The 18,297-nt window shown below is 31.3% G+C and overlaps 1 long non-coding RNA gene across 2 annotated transcripts in view; it reads left to right on the plus strand.

The window, feature by feature from the left end:
• LOC127734731 (uncharacterized) overlaps nucleotides 1–16,696 on the plus strand; it is a 58,157-nt gene extending 41,461 nt beyond the window's left edge. Inside the window, exons 2-3 of one of the 2 annotated variants that reach the window (XR_007997726.1) lie at nucleotides 13,155–13,282; nucleotides 16,353–16,696. This is a non-coding gene — a long non-coding RNA (uncharacterized LOC127734731). Of the gene's footprint in view, nucleotides 1–12,603; nucleotides 13,283–16,352 lie in introns of those variants that run through there. The other variant, XR_007997725.1, reaches the window with a different exon arrangement.
• The last annotated feature ends 1,601 nt before the right edge of the window (nucleotides 16,697–18,297 follow it).

The raw sequence follows: 18,297 nt of genomic DNA on the forward strand, positions 1-18,297 counted from the left end.
AAATTAAGAAAAAATACACTCTAATTAAAAGGAACTATATTCGTGGACAACGAAAAGCGGGATCATTAATTGTGGTCTTGGGCCTATTAGGGGTCTAAAACTTGACCAATTCTAATAAAACTTGGCATGATTTAAGCTTAGTGTATTATAAAACAGTTTACAAAGTTTCAAAGCCATATGATACCAATTATAAAAAATGTGGCATTTTTTATATCTGAACTTTGGGTGCTGAATTGTGGCGTTGAATTAGAACAATTTCAACTATCAAGTTTGGGCTTCTAAAAACCAAAATATACCAAAACTTACACTTTTTAGTGTCTCTATGTATAAGTTATCACCTATTAAAAGAAACAGATAGCATACTTCATGTTTCAGACTTATAAAAAATGGCCAGAAGTAAATTTTATATGAGCCTGTGCCAAAAAATAGAGGTTTTCAAATGAAGTGAGGCCTTATATGAAATGTAATATTTTTCACTTACCACAATTTTCTGAAGTTGTTAAGTTATAAAAAAACCTTTTACATGTTATAAATGTACTTTTAATGGAAATATAAGTTTCAAATAGCATAACACATGTGAATAAAATGGTCTTCAGCAATGTCAAGCTTAAAAAAACAGGTTGTCAATTTAGGTCGTTCCCCACATTTGCATATTAAAAAGCATATAAATGATATGGGAGATAGAGATATGCTTCTTTTTGCTCAAATCTTTGTTTAGATATGATAAAACATGGAGCCTGGATGTAACAAGACTGTCACTTTCAACTATATATGTAGACAGTATGATTTGATGCAATGTTATTTACATTACTTTTTAAAACCGGCATGAAATTTCAGCCTCAAAAGGCCAATATTTTAACCACTAGCTATTAAACAAAAGAAAATAAAGGTAGTCTGTGAAACAGACAAGGTCAAACAACCAGAAATAAGTGCTTTTGATACAGATTCAGTGAAATCTGCTAAAAGGAATTCAACTTGTATGTGCATAGAACCTCATTTTTCACTTGCTTCATACTGACCGTTAGACTAAGACCATTAAAGCAGCACATTTTGCACTCTTATTCTGATTTTATCTACTTTTTTTTGTGTTCAGTGTTCAAAAATGAGTTAAACATCTACATTAGATACCACAAACACAAATAGAAAACCAGAAAAATCTGTCAGAGAGAAAGTAAGCATGCTACTTTTGTAAAAATATTGAAACAACTGAAAAAGTTCAATTTTTGGCATGTAGGCTGAAATGTCACTTTTTTACAAAATTTCTATCAAATAAAAGTGGAAATCATTTATTCTCATGTAGTTTGACAAATTAATACCAATAGATCAATCAGGGAAGTTGTCAAAGTACAAATTCAATATTTCCTGAATTCACCTCTTAGGCCACAGACCACAATTAAATTCCCCTATTAGTTCTTTATAACGTTTTGTTTCATTAAAAAAATTGCACCTTGCATTTTTGTCAAATCTTTTGTGTGTGTAATGTATAGTACTAGTCCAAAAATATATACAAAATTCAGAAAGATTGAACCAATGACTCTTACAAATTTAGCCAATACACATCCATACCCCTATGGACAAGTCAAGAGATGTTCCGAAAACTGTAAATATCACCTTTTTGCACCTGGCCTAATCACTCTTTCCATATCAAAATCAGTTAGAATACAACATCCAAAAGTTTATTTCACCTCTCTTCTTTTATTTCCACCCTAAAAAAACTAAGAAATGAGTGAGGAAAGGAAAGAAAAAAAATTAAGAAAAAATACACTCTAATTAAAAGGAACTATATTCGTGGACAACGAAAAGCGGGATCATTAATTGTGGTCTTGGGCCTATTAGGGGTCTAAAACTTGACCAATTCTAATAAAACTTGGCATGATTTAAGCTTAGTGTATTATAAAACAGTTTACAAAGTTTCAAAGCCATATGATACCAATTATAAAAAATGTGGCATTTTTTATATCTGAACTTTGGGTGCTGAATTGTGGCGTTGAATTAGAACAATTTCAACTATCAAGTTTGGGCTTCTAAAAACCAAAATATACCAAAACTTACACTTTTTAGTGTCTCTATGTATAAGTTATCACCTATTAAAAGAAACAGATAGCATACTTCATGTTTCAGACTTATAAAAAATGGCCAGAAGTAAATTTTATATGAGCCTGTGCCAAAAAATAGAGGTTTTCAAATGAAGTGAGGCCTTATATGAAATGTAATATTTTTCACTTACCACAATTTTCTGAAGTTGTTAAGTTATAAAAAAACCTTTTACATGTTATAAATGTACTTTTAATGGAAATATAAGTTTCAAATAGCATAACACATGTGAATAAAATGGTCTTCAGCAATGTCAAGCTTAAAAAAACAGGTTGTCAATTTAGGTCGTTCCCCACATTTGCATATTAAAAAGCATATAAATGATATGGGAGATAGAGATATGCTTCTTTTTGCTCAAATCTTTGTTTAGATATGATAAAACATGGAGCCTGGATGTAACAAGACTGTCACTTTCAACTATATATGTAGACAGTATGATTTGATGCAATGTTATTTACATTACTTTTTAAAACCGGCATGAAATTTCAGCCTCAAAAGGCCAATATTTTAACCACTAGCTATTAAACAAAAGAAAATAAAGGTAGTCTGTGAAACAGACAAGGTCAAACAACCAGAAATAAGTGCTTTTGATACAGATTCAGTGAAATCTGCTAAAAGGAATTCAACTTGTATGTGCATAGAACCTCATTTTTCACTTGCTTCATACTGACCGTTAGACTAAGACCATTAAAGCAGCACATTTTGCACTCTTATTCTGATTTTATCTACTTTTTTTTGTGTTCAGTGTTCAAAAATGAGTTAAACATCTACATTAGATACCACAAACACAAATAGAAAACCAGAAAAATCTGTCAGAGAGAAAGTAAGCATGCTACTTTTGTAAAAATATTGAAACAACTGAAAAAGTTCAATTTTTGGCATGTAGGCTGAAATGTCACTTTTTTACAAAATTTCTATCAAATAAAAGTGGAAATCATTTATTCTCATGTAGTTTGACAAATTAATACCAATAGATCAATCAGGGAAGTTGTCAAAGTACAAATTCAATATTTCCTGAATTCACCTCTTAGGCCACAGACCACAATTAAATTCCCCTATTAGTTCTTTATAACGTTTTGTTTCATTAAAAAAATTGCACCTTGCATTTTTGTCAAATCTTTTGTGTGTGTAATGTATAGTACTAGTCCAAAAATATATACAAAATTCAGAAAGATTGAACCAATGACTCTTACAAATTTAGCCAATACACATCCATACCCCTATGGACAAGTCAAGAGATGTTCCGAAAACTGTAAATATCACCTTTTTGCACCTGGCCTAATCACTCTTTCCATATCAAAATCAGTTAGAATACAACATCCAAAAGTTTATTTCACCTCTCTTCTTTTATTTCCACCCTAAAAAAACTAAGAAATGAGTGAGGAAAGGAAAGAAAAAAAATTAAGAAAAAATACACTCTAATTAAAAGGAACTATATTCGTGGACAACGAAAAGCGGGATCATTAATTGTGGTCTTGGGCCTATTAGGGGTCTAAAACTTGACCAATTCTAATAAAACTTGGCATGATTTAAGCTTAGTGTATTATAAAACAGTTTACAAAGTTTCAAAGCCATATGATACCAATTATAAAAAATGTGGCATTTTTTATATCTGAACTTTGGGTGCTGAATTGTGGCGTTGAATTAGAACAATTTCAACTATCAAGTTTGGGCTTCTAAAAACCAAAATATACCAAAACTTACACTTTTTAGTGTCTCTATGTATAAGTTATCACCTATTAAAAGAAACAGATAGCATACTTCATGTTTCAGACTTATAAAAAATGGCCAGAAGTAAATTTTATATGAGCCTGTGCCAAAAAATAGAGGTTTTCAAATGAAGTGAGGCCTTATATGAAATGTAATATTTTTCACTTACCACAATTTTCTGAAGTTGTTAAGTTATAAAAAAACCTTTTACATGTTATAAATGTACTTTTAATGGAAATATAAGTTTCAAATAGCATAACACATGTGAATAAAATGGTCTTCAGCAATGTCAAGCTTAAAAAAACAGGTTGTCAATTTAGGTCGTTCCCCACATTTGCATATTAAAAAGCATATAAATGATATGGGAGATAGAGATATGCTTCTTTTTGCTCAAATCTTTGTTTAGATATGATAAAACATGGAGCCTGGATGTAACAAGACTGTCACTTTCAACTATATATGTAGACAGTATGATTTGATGCAATGTTATTTACATTACTTTTTAAAACCGGCATGAAATTTCAGCCTCAAAAGGCCAATATTTTAACCACTAGCTATTAAACAAAAGAAAATAAAGGTAGTCTGTGAAACAGACAAGGTCAAACAACCAGAAATAAGTGCTTTTGATACAGATTCAGTGAAATCTGCTAAAAGGAATTCAACTTGTATGTGCATAGAACCTCATTTTTCACTTGCTTCATACTGACCGTTAGACTAAGACCATTAAAGCAGCACATTTTGCACTCTTATTCTGATTTTATCTACTTTTTTTTGTGTTCAGTGTTCAAAAATGAGTTAAACATCTACATTAGATACCACAAACACAAATAGAAAACCAGAAAAATCTGTCAGAGAGAAAGTAAGCATGCTACTTTTGTAAAAATATTGAAACAACTGAAAAAGTTCAATTTTTGGCATGTAGGCTGAAATGTCACTTTTTTACAAAATTTCTATCAAATAAAAGTGGAAATCATTTATTCTCATGTAGTTTGACAAATTAATACCAATAGATCAATCAGGGAAGTTGTCAAAGTACAAATTCAATATTTCCTGAATTCACCTCTTAGGCCACAGACCACAATTAAATTCCCCTATTAGTTCTTTATAACGTTTTGTTTCATTAAAAAAATTGCACCTTGCATTTTTGTCAAATCTTTTGTGTGTGTAATGTATAGTACTAGTCCAAAAATATATACAAAATTCAGAAAGATTGAACCAATGACTCTTACAAATTTAGCCAATACACATCCATACCCCTATGGACAAGTCAAGAGATGTTCCGAAAACTGTAAATATCACCTTTTTGCACCTGGCCTAATCACTCTTTCCATATCAAAATCAGTTAGAATACAACATCCAAAAGTTTATTTCACCTCTCTTCTTTTATTTCCACCCTAAAAAAACTAAGAAATGAGTGAGGAAAGGAAAGAAAAAAAATTAAGAAAAAATACACTCTAATTAAAAGGAACTATATTCGTGGACAACGAAAAGCGGGATCATTAATTGTGGTCTTGGGCCTATTAGGGGTCTAAAACTTGACCAATTCTAATAAAACTTGGCATGATTTAAGCTTAGTGTATTATAAAACAGTTTACAAAGTTTCAAAGCCATATGATACCAATTATAAAAAATGTGGCATTTTTTATATCTGAACTTTGGGTGCTGAATTGTGGCGTTGAATTAGAACAATTTCAACTATCAAGTTTGGGCTTCTAAAAACCAAAATATACCAAAACTTACACTTTTTAGTGTCTCTATGTATAAGTTATCACCTATTAAAAGAAACAGATAACATACTTCATGTTTCAGACTTATAAAAAATGGCCAGAAGTAAATTTTATATGAGCCTGTGCCAAAAAATAGAGGTTTTCAAATGAAGTGAGGCCTTATATGAAATGTAATATTTTTCACTTACCACAATTTTCTGAAGTTGTTAAGTTATAAAAAAACCTTTTACATGTTATAAATGTACTTTTAATGGAAATATAAGTTTCAAATAGCATAACACATGTGAATAAAATGGTCTTCAGCAATATCAAGCTTAAAAAAACAGGTTGTCAATTTAGGTCGTTCCCCACATTTGCATATTAAAAAGCATATAAATGATATGGGAGATAGAGATATGCTTCTTTTTGCTCAAATCTTTGTTTAGATATGATAAAACATGGAGCCTGGATGTAACAAGACTGTCACTTTCAACTATATATGTAGACAGTATGATTTGATGCAATGTTATTTACATTACTTTTTAAAACCGGCATGAAATTTCAGCCTCAAAAGGCCAATATTTTAACCACTAGCTATTAAACAAAAGAAAATAAAGGTAGTCTGTGAAACAGACAAGGTCAAACAACCAGAAATAAGTGCTTTTGATACAGATTCAGTGAAATCTGCTAAAAGGAATTCAACTTGTATGTGCATAGAACCTCATTTTTCACTTGCTTCATACTGACCGTTAGACTAAGACCATTAAAGCAGCACATTTTGCACTCTTATTCTGATTTTATCTACTTTTTTTTGTGTTCAGTGTTCAAAAATGAGTTAAACATCTACATTAGATACCACAAACACAAATAGAAAACCAGAAAAATCTGTCAGAGAGAAAGTAAGCATGCTACTTTTGTAAAAATATTGAAACAACTGAAAAAGTTCAATTTTTGGCATGTAGGCTGAAATGTCACTTTTTTACAAAATTTCTATCAAATAAAAGTGGAAATCATTTATTCTCATGTAGTTTGACAAATTAATACCAATAGATCAATCAGGGAAGTTGTCAAAGTACAAATTCAATATTTCCTGAATTCACCTCTTAGGCCACAGACCACAATTAAATTCCCCTATTAGTTCTTTATAACGTTTTGTTTCATTAAAAAAATTGCACCTTGCATTTTTGTCAAATCTTTTGTGTGTGTAATGTATAGTACTAGTCCAAAAATATATACAAAATTCAGAAAGATTGAACCAATGACTCTTACAAATTTAGCCAATACACATCCATACCCCTATGGACAAGTCAAGAGATGTTCCGAAAACTGTAAATATCACCTTTTTGCACCTGGCCTAATCACTCTTTCCATATCAAAATCAGTTAGAATACAACATCCAAAAGTTTATTTCACCTCTCTTCTTTTATTTCCACCCTAAAAAAACTAAGAAATGAGTGAGGAAAGGAAAGAAAAAAAATTAAGAAAAAATACACTCTAATTAAAAGGAACTATATTCGTGGACAACGAAAAGCGGGATCATTAATTGTGGTCTTGGGCCTATTAGGGGTCTAAAACTTGACCAATTCTAATAAAACTTGGCATGATTTAAGCTTAGTGTATTATAAAACAGTTTACAAAGTTTCAAAGCCATATGATACCAATTATAAAAAATGTGGCATTTTTTATATCTGAACTTTGGGTGCTGAATTGTGGCGTTGAATTAGAACAATTTCAACTATCAAGTTTGGGCTTCTAAAAACCAAAATATACCAAAACTTACACTTTTTAGTGTCTCTATGTATAAGTTATCACCTATTAAAAGAAACAGATAGCATACTTCATGTTTCAGACTTATAAAAAATGGCCAGAAGTAAATTTTATATGAGCCTGTGCCAAAAAATAGAGGTTTTCAAATGAAGTGAGGCCTTATATGAAATGTAATATTTTTCACTTACCACAATTTTCTGAAGTTGTTAAGTTATAAAAAAACCTTTTACATGTTATAAATGTACTTTTAATGGAAATATAAGTTTCAAATAGCATAACACATGTGAATAAAATGGTCTTCAGCAATGTCAAGCTTAAAAAAACAGGTTGTCAATTTAGGTCGTTCCCCACATTTGCATATTAAAAAGCATATAAATGATATGGGAGATAGAGATATGCTTCTTTTTGCTCAAATCTTTGTTTAGATATGATAAAACATGGAGCCTGGATGTAACAAGACTGTCACTTTCAACTATATATGTAGACAGTATGATTTGATGCAATGTTATTTACATTACTTTTTAAAACCGGCATGAAATTTCAGCCTCAAAAGGCCAATATTTTAACCACTAGCTATTAAACAAAAGAAAATAAAGGTAGTCTGTGAAACAGACAAGGTCAAACAACCAGAAATAAGTGCTTTTGATACAGATTCAGTGAAATCTGCTAAAAGGAATTCAACTTGTATGTGCATAGAACCTCATTTTTCACTTGCTTCATACTGACCGTTAGACTAAGACCATTAAAGCAGCACATTTTGCACTCTTATTCTGATTTTATCTACTTTTTTTTGTGTTCAGTGTTCAAAAATGAGTTAAACATCTACATTAGATACCACAAACACAAATAGAAAACCAGAAGAATCTGTCAGAGAGAAAGTAAGCATGCTACTTTTGTAAAAATATTGAAACAACTGAAAAAGTTCAATTTTTGGCATGTAGGCTGAAATGTCACTTTTTTACAAAATTTCTATCAAATAAAAGTGGAAATCATTTATTCTCATGTAGTTTGACAAATTAATACCAATAGATCAATCAGGGAAGTTGTCAAAGTACAAATTCAATATTTCCTGAATTCACCTCTTAGGCCACAGACCACAATTAAATTCCCCTATTAGTTCTTTATAACGTTTTGTTTCATTAAAAAAATTGCACCTTGCATTTTTGTCAAATCTTTTGTGTGTGTAATGTATAGTACTAGTCCAAAAATATATACAAAATTCAGAAAGATTGAACCAATGACTCTTACAAATTTAGCCAATACACATCCATACCCCTATGGACAAGTCAAGAGATGTTCCGAAAACTGTAAATATCACCTTTTTGCACCTGGCCTAATCACTCTTTCCATATCAAAATCAGTTAGAATACAACATCCAAAAGTTTATTTCACCTCTCTTCTTTTATTTCCACCCTAAAAAAACTAAGAAATGAGTGAGGAAAGGAAAGAAAAAAAATTAAGAAAAAATACACTCTAATTAAAAGGAACTATATTCGTGGACAACGAAAAGCGGGATCATTAATTGTGGTCTTGGGCCTATTAGGGGTCTAAAACTTGACCAATTCTAATAAAACTTGGCATGATTTAAGCTTAGTGTATTATAAAACAGTTTACAAAGTTTCAAAGCCATATGATACCAATTATAAAAAAATGTGGCATTTTTTATATCTGAACTTTGGGTGCTGAATTGTGGCGTTGAATTAGAACAATTTCAACTATCAAGTTTGGGCTTCTAAAAACCAAAATATACCAAAACTTACACTTTTTAGTGTCTCTATGTATAAGTTATCACCTATTAAAAGAAACAGATAGCATACTTCATGTTTCAGACTTATAAAAAATGGCCAGAAGTAAATTTTATATGAGCCTGTGCCAAAAAATAGAGGTTTTCAAATGAAGTGAGGCCTTATATGAAATGTAATATTTTTCACTTACCACAATTTTCTGAAGTTGTTAAGTTATAAAAAAACCTTTTACATGTTATAAATGTACTTTTAATGGAAATATAAGTTTCAAATAGCATAACACATGTGAATAAAATGGTCTTCAGCAATGTCAAGCTTAAAAAAACAGGTTGTCAATTTAGGTCGTTCCCCACATTTGCATATTAAAAAGCATATAAATGATATGGGAGATAGAGATATGCTTCTTTTTGCTCAAATCTTTGTTTAGATATAATAAAACATGGAGCCTGGATGTAACAAGACTGTCACTTTCAACTATATATGTAGACAGTATGATTTGATGCAATGTTATTTACATTACTTTTTAAAACCGGCATGAAATTTCAGCCTCAAAAGGCCAATATTTTAACCACTAGCTATTAAACAAAAGAAAATAAAGGTAGTCTGTGAAACAGACAAGGTCAAACAACCAGAAATAAGTGCTTTTGATACAGATTCAGTGAAATCTGCTAAAAGGAATTCAACTTGTATGTGCATAGAACCTCATTTTTCACTTGCTTCATACTGACCGTTAGACTAAGACCATTAAAGCAGCACATTTTGCACTCTTATTCTGATTTTATCTACTTTTTTTTGTGTTCAGTGTTCAAAAATGAGTTAAACATCTACATTAGATACCACAAACACAAATAGAAAACCAGAAAAATCTGTCAGAGAGAAAGTAAGCATGCTACTTTTGTAAAAATATTGAAACAACTGAAAAAGTTCAATTTTTGGCATGTAGGCTGAAATGTCACTTTTTTACAAAATTTCTATCAAATAAAAGTGGAAATCATTTATTCTCATGTAGTTTGACAAATTAATACCAATAGATCAATCAGGGAAGTTGTCAAAGTACAAATTCAATATTTCCTGAATTCACCTCTTAGGCCACAGACCACAATTAAATTCCCCTATTAGTTCTTTATAACGTTTTGTTTCATTAAAAAAATTGCACCTTGCATTTTTGTCAAATCTTTTGTGTGTGTAATGTATAGTACTAGTCCAAAAATATATACAAAATTCAGAAAGATTGAACCAATGACTCTTACAAATTTAGCCAATACACATCCATACCCCTATGGACAAGTCAAGAGATGTTCCGAAAACTGTAAATATCACCTTTTTGCACCTGGCCTAATCACTCTTTCCATATCAAAATCAGTTAGAATACAACATCCAAAAGTTTATTTCACCTCTCTTCTTTTATTTCCACCCTAAAAAAACTAAGAAATGAGTGAGGAAAGGAAAGAAAAAAAATTAAGAAAAAATACACTCTAATTAAAAGGAACTATATTCGTGGACAACGAAAAGCGGGATCATTAATTGTGGTCTTGGGCCTATTAGGGGTCTAAAACTTGACCAATTCTAATAAAACTTGGCATGATTTAAGCTTAGTGTATTATAAAACAGTTTACAAAGTTTCAAAGCCATATGATACCAATTATAAAAAATGTGGCATTTTTTATATCTGAACTTTGGGTGCTGAATTGTGGCGTTGAATTAGAACAATTTCAACTATCAAGTTTGGGCTTCTAAAAACCAAAATATACCAAAACTTACACTTTTTAGTGTCTCTATGTATAAGTTATCACCTATTAAAAGAAACAGATAGCATACTTCATGTTTCAGACTTATAAAAAATGGCCAGAAGTAAATTTTATATGAGCCTGTGCCAAAAAATAGAGGTTTTCAAATGAAGTGAGGCCTTATATGAAATGTAATATTTTTCACTTACCACAATTTTCTGAAGTTGTTAAGTTATAAAAAAACCTTTTACATGTTATAAATGTACTTTTAATGGAAATATAAGTTTCAAATAGCATAACACATGTGAATAAAATGGTCTTCAGCAATGTCAAGCTTAAAAAAACAGGTTGTCAATTTAGGTCGTTCCCCACATTTGCATATTAAAAAGCATATAAATGATATGGGAGATAGAGATATGCTTCTTTTTGCTCAAATCTTTGTTTAGATATAATAAAACATGGAGCCTGGATGTAACAAGACTGTCACTTTCAACTATATATGTAGACAGTATGATTTGATGCAATGTTATTTACATTACTGTTTAAAACCGGCATGAAATTTCAGCCTCAAAAGGCCAATATTTTAACCACTAGCTATTAAACAAAAGAAAATAAAGGTAGTCTGTGAAACAGACAAGGTCAAACAACCAGAAATAAGTGCTTTTGATACAGATTCAGTGAAATCTGCTAAAAGGAATTCAACTTGTATGTGCATAGAACCTCATTTTTCACTTGCTTCATACTGACCGTTAGACTAAGACCATTAAAGCAGCACATTTTGCACTCTTATTCTGATTTTATCTACTTTTTTTTGTGTTCAGTGTTCAAAAATGAGTTAAACATCTACATTAGATACCACAAACACAAATAGAAAACCAGAAAAATCTGTCAGAGAGAAAGTAAGCATGCTACTTTTGTAAAAATATTGAAACAACTGAAAAAGTTCAATTTTTGGCATGTAGGCTGAAATGTCACTTTTTTACAAAATTTCTATCAAATAAAAGTGGAAATCATTTATTCTCATGTAGTTTGACAAATTAATACCAATAGATCAATCAGGGAAGTTGTCAAAGTACAAATTCAATATTTCCTGAATTCACCTCTTAGGCCACAGACCACAATTAAATTCCCCTATTAGTTCTTTATAACGTTTTGTTTCATTAAAAAAATTGCACCTTGCATTTTTGTCAAATCTTTTGTGTGTGTAATGTATAGTACTAGTCCAAAAATATATACAAAATTCAGAAAGATTGAACCAATGACTCTTACAAATTTAGCCAATACACATCCATACCCCTATGGACAAGTCAAGAGATGTTCCGAAAACTGTAAATATCACCTTTTTGCACCTGGCCTAATCACTCTTTCCATATCAAAATCAGTTAGAATACAACATCCAAAAGTTTATTTCACCTCTCTTCTTTTATTTCCACCCTAAAAAAACTAAGAAATGAGTGAGGAAAGGAAAGAAAAAAAATTAAGAAAAAATACACTCTAATTAAAAGGAACTATATTCGTGGACAACGAAAAGCGGGATCATTAATTGTGGTCTTGGGCCAATGGCAATTTGACTATTCGTACCCGCATGCGGGTACGCGCAGACACTGCCTTAAAAATATGCAGTGCAGGTAAGTTCGATACAGTTTTTTTTCTGATTTTTTTACCCTACGGCTACACTAAAGTTTAGTTAAAACATATATTTTATTTAAATAACCTTAACACAAATTCGATAAGACACAAGTCAAACCGATTTATGAACTCTTTTTCCATATTCAGTGGTGGATCCATAAATGACATAAATTTTAATAAAGGGGTGGGGGATGGCATTGATTGTCTAAGGTAAATCCCACAAAAGGGGGCATTGACTGCCTAAGGTTAAGCCCACAAAAATGACTGCCTGAGGTTAAGCCAACAAAAGGGGGCATTGACTGCCTAAGGTTAAGCCCACAAAAGGGGGGGGGGGCTGCGCATTAAATCTGTCTCTGATATTAGTACAGGTGAACATTAGGGGAATGACACGCTTTTGGGTTGTGGGATATCGAGGTTAAAAAAAAGGGGATTTTTCATATTGGGGTGAAAAAGTGGGGATGTGGGATTTAGTTGGATTCTTCAATCTTTGTCTTGATGACAGGATAATTCTCTTCTCTTGTTAAACGATATTTTCAGTTGTAATTTCTCCTTAATTTGTACTTCAGGGGGTTAAATCTAATTGATGATATCATGTCAGTCAGCTTTGAACAGCTATCTTTTATTTTATGTTTAGCTTACACATTTATGACATTACTACAAACTTGAGCTACATGTAAACAAATATTTAAGAGTAATATTTCTACTGTGTAATAAATAATACCATTATAAAAATGAAAGATTTTTTCCATCAATTGAATAATTTGATATGTTTTTAGGGATACAGCAAGTTCCCAAGTTCTTAGTTAATGAACAGTGAAAATTGTTGAGGAGCTCATTGGGGAAAAAAAAGAAAGTAACAAAGGAAATGTACTTTTTCAATAAGGAGAAGAAGTAAAAGCAGCAGGTATTATATACTTATTTTATACTTGATTAACTTGGCTGTAACGGTCAAACGATTGAGATAAATAAATGAAAAGAAATGTCGTCTATATTTCAATGAATCAGCACCCGAACAAACAACAAAACCAGTAGAGGCATCTTTTGGATTAAAACAAAAAACAAAAGACTTCAATATACATTGTAAGTGTAATGTAAAATAAATAGGATGTGGTAAGATTGCCAATGAGACACTCTCTCCAAGAGACCAAATGATACAGACATTAACAACTATAGGTCACTGTATGGCCTTCAACAATGAGTAAAACCTATACTGCATAGACAGCTATAAAAGGCTACTAAATGACAAATGTAATACAATTCAAATTTGATTGTCTCTGCTCGTGAATATTATGTACCGGGTACATGTATCCGAGATTACCAAAGAATGGTCTTAGGCAGATATCCTGAAATGACTAAAAGGTTAAAGATATAAATAAAGGCTATATATATTAGCTTGTCCATGCAGCCTCATTATCTAAGCAGAGCAAGAGAACTTGTATTATTGTTTTTGTCCCGTCAATCTGACCGTCACAAAATTTTCTTCAGTATTACTGTAAACTTTGTATCAGGCATGCATTGAGTTTTGTCATTCTTCAGTGTTACTGTAAACTTTGTATTGAGTCTTGTCATTGTACATATATATTTAAATATATAAATGTCTAAGCAGTTTCTTATTTCATTGGGTATGGTAATATATCTTGGATTCAACCTTCAAAACTTCAATTTTCATCCTCATTTGCTTTTTCATCACTTCTTCCTTTAAATCCCATAAATGTAGTTTTTATTGTAAAGCCTGCGACTTTAGTCACTGAAAGCTCGACATAGGGATAGTGATCCAGCTGTGGCGGCGGCAGCAGCGTTAACTAACTTCTTAAAAGCTTTATATTTTAGAAGGTGGAAGACCTGGATGCTTCATAAATTGTATATAGATGCCTTATGTTACGAAGTTTCCGTCTGTCACATTTCCATTGTCCTTGACCTCATTTTCATGGTTCAGTGACTACTTGAAAAAAATGTTAAGATTTTTTGTAATGTTAATTTCTCTCTTATTATGAGTAATAGGATAAATATATTTGGTATGTGCGTACCTTGCAAGGTCCTCATGTCCCTCAGACAGTTTTCACTTGACCTCGACCCCATTTCATGGGTCAGTGAACAAGGTTAAGTTTTGGTGGTCAAGTCCATATCTCAGATACTATAAGCAATAGGTCTAGTATATTTGGTGTATGGAATGATTGTAAGGTGTACATGTCCAACTGGCAGGTGTCATCTGACCTTGACCGCATTTTCATGGTTCAGTGGTCAAAGTTAAATTTTTGAGTTTTGGTCTTTTTTTCTAATACTATATGCAATAGGTCAACTATATTTGGTGTGTGGAAATATTTTATTATGTACATATCAGTCTCGCAGGTTTTATTTGACCTTGACCTCATTTTCACGGTTCATTGTTCAGTGTTAAGTTTTTGTGTTTCGGTCTGTTCTTTAATTATAAGCAATAGGTCAACTATATTTGTTGTATGGAAGGATTGTAAGCTGTACATATCTGCCTGGCATGGTTCATCTGACCATGACCTCATTTTCATGGTTCATTGGTCAATGTTTAGTTTTCTTGGTTAAGTCTGTTTTTTAGAAACTGTTGGCAATAGGTTAACTATATTTAGTGTATTGAATGATTGTAAGGTGTACAAATATACATACTACAAGTATTTCTCGTTTGGTTTATATGACCTTGACCTCATTTTCTTGGATCATGTTAAGCTTATGTGATAGTTGTAGTTCAGCTTTATATTTAGGACTATCTACATAATATCAATGGTTAGTAAAGAAGGCGAGACATTTCAGGGTGTGCACTCTTGTTTTTATAATATACATGATATATTTATACAGTCGCAAATTTAAGTTAATGGATCTTTATGACACCACAAGGTTCCATACCTCAAAAGGAAGGTTGGTTTGATTTTGGGGGTTATGGCCTTAACCATGTTAACAGTTTAGGCATTAGGGGCCAAAAATAACACTTTGTTTATTCTTTGTACATGTATAAACTGCTTTTTTCTTGACCGATTTCAATTGTGTTTAATTCAAAGTCTTTATTTTATTTTTTCAAACCTTGTTACTTGTATATAGATTTGGCCTCCTTTTTAAAATAGGTCCACATTGAGGTCCCTAGGGTACAAATATAAACTTTGTCGTTTGAAGACATATAAAATTTAATAATTTATTGGTTCTATTATATGAGATATCTAACTGTTAAGTTAAAATTTTAATTTTGAGCCCTGTTTTTAAATTGGACCCCATTAAGAAGCAAAGGGTCCAAAAGTAAACTTTGTTTGATTTCAACAAAAATTGAATTTTTGGGGTTCTTTGATATGCTGAATCTAATCGTTTAGTAAGATTTCTGATTTTGGGCCCCATTTTCAAATTGGTCTATATACCTCTGTGGTCAGTCATATCAAGCTGAGCCTTGCATTTTATTTTCAAATTGGTTAACTTATACTCATGTTAGAATTAAAAAATTTTGTATGTATAAAATCGAGAATGGAAATGGGGAATGTGTCAAAGAGACAACAACCCGACCATAGAGCAGACAACAGCCGAAGGCCACCAATGGGTCTTCAATGCAGCGGGAAACTCCTGCACCCGGAGGCGTCCTTCAGCTGGCCCCTAAACAAATATGTATACTAGTTCAGTGATAATGGACGTCATACTAAACTCCAAATTATACACAAGAAACTAAAATTAAAAATGATACAAGACTAACAAAGGCCAGAGGCTCCTGACTTGGGACAGGTGCAAAATTTATGCATACTCAATTTAATATAATATTATTATCCTATTGTATACAGAAGTAAAACTTGTGTCTGATCCTATTTAAGTCAATTGTTCGAATAAAATAATCATAAACTAAAACATTCATATGATGTAGTTTTGCATCTTCTATTTAGAGCATGTTCAGTACCAGTAGAATTCAACGACAAAATTAATAAGCTATTATTATAATTTCTTTGTTCTTACTACTTTTCTTATGTTTGCAGGGAAAATTGACAGAGTGATACATCTTCTATGAATAAAAAGAGGAAATAAGTGTCTGCATCAGTAAATCATTATAACAACAAGACTGTGAAAAGAAGATATCAGAACATGAATTATGAGTTTTATTTCTTTTAAAAAGAATTGTTACGGAATATACCTCTTGTGATTCTAATGAAAACCATTGTCAACTTGAAGTAAAGGAAGATTTTATAATTTAATAGAACAGGAAATAAAGGAAGACTCATTTAGAGCATAACAAAGCACAATGTATATTTCTAATTAGTCTGTTAATTCAGAATAACCCATGTGAAGGAATTATATTTTACAGTAAACAACATACAATACACTTACAACTTCATGTTTTGCAATTGGTGAATTTTTATGTTGTACTAAGGTAAAATTTATATGACAGATGCATTACCTTAAATATTCACTGAACACATGAAAATCCAACATAGCCATTGCAAAAATAACTTGCACTTACATGTACATATGTTATTCATGTGATATTAATATGAAATTCACATCACGATCATGTGAAAATATAGACGTGAAATAACACAACTTTTACACGTTAAAATAATCGAAAAAATCTAAATGTGAAATTAACACAATATTTACACGTTAAAATCACGTTTAAAAATTTACGTGTGAAATTAACACAATATTTACACGTTAATATCACGTTAAAAAATTTACATGTGAAAATAACGTTACGTTTAAACGTGAATATCACGTGAGCAGATTAAAACGTGATTATCACGTGAGAATCTTGTGTGTGTCAAATACAGGTGATATAAACGTTTAAACAGTGTGATACACACGTGGAAATAACGTAGTTTTCACGTAATGAGCACAAACGTTAAACACACGTTGGAAAAAATTGCCTGTGTAAATGATGTGGCGCTTATGTATTTTCTTTCAGCAAACTATACATTTATTATTTGTGCCTTATTTAAAAAAGACATATGTTCCGAATTTAAGTCTTTTCAAGACTGAATGCTGTTTGTATGTTCGGGTAGCTTTATGTACATAAGCACAAGTAGAAAAAAAAACGGAATGAAGATTACTCGGTTGTTCATGTATAAGTGCATTTATACTGCAGCTAGTACACTTCTTGTTTTCTTTATCTACCAAAAAAGTAACAAAAGATGTTTCGTTTAATATTGATTTCAGGTCACGTCACTTTTCTTCACTGTCTTGCGATAGTTTAGGGATAGAAAATAAGTTTTATTTTTGTGTTAAAATTTTCAATAACATAATTGTAGCAATTTTCAACTGCAGTATAAAAAAAAATATTAGGTCAAAATGTAGAATCTGACTCATACCAAGTTTAATATCCTTGTTTGTCTTATTTCTTATTAAAATGAATCGGAACCACATTATAATTTACATACTGCAACGTCGTAGGATATATTCGTTACATTTCGAGATGTTATAATTCAAAAATATGTAGAAGTATGTTTATCTTAATCCAAATGGTCATATGTATTTTATCTAGCAGATACAGACTTCTGTTTGTTAGGATACGCAATCGCTAGCGTTTTCGAACTACATCTTTCAGCCAAATAAAAAAGAAAAACCAATAAAAGTCAATAAGTTTTTTAAATAGAAACTATGCCGTCCTACATTGTAATATCGGGGAGTGTACATCGGCTGAAAGTCATAGGTGAAGGATGAAATAATATTGTGCTTTGCGTAAATACATCTTGGCAGGATAACTGAATGAACAAAATAAATCAAGACTTTAAATATTTCAAAAATCAGTCTATAATAACCAGTTCAAATACATATAACACACCTTTTGCGAATAAAACTTTTAACTACACACGTGTGTTACAGAATCTCAATATAAACGAATTCAAGTCTGAAATTTGATTGCACCTATGTAATGTAAATTCCTCATACATAATCCGGCTGGTCACGTTACAATTGGCGACCGTAACA

The sequence above is a fragment of the Mytilus californianus genome, unplaced genomic scaffold (assembly GCF_021869535.1).
Source record: "Mytilus californianus isolate M0D057914Y unplaced genomic scaffold, xbMytCali1.0.p SCAF_3, whole genome shotgun sequence".
In the NCBI taxonomy this organism is placed as follows: Eukaryota; Metazoa; Mollusca; class Bivalvia; order Mytilida; family Mytilidae; genus Mytilus; species Mytilus californianus.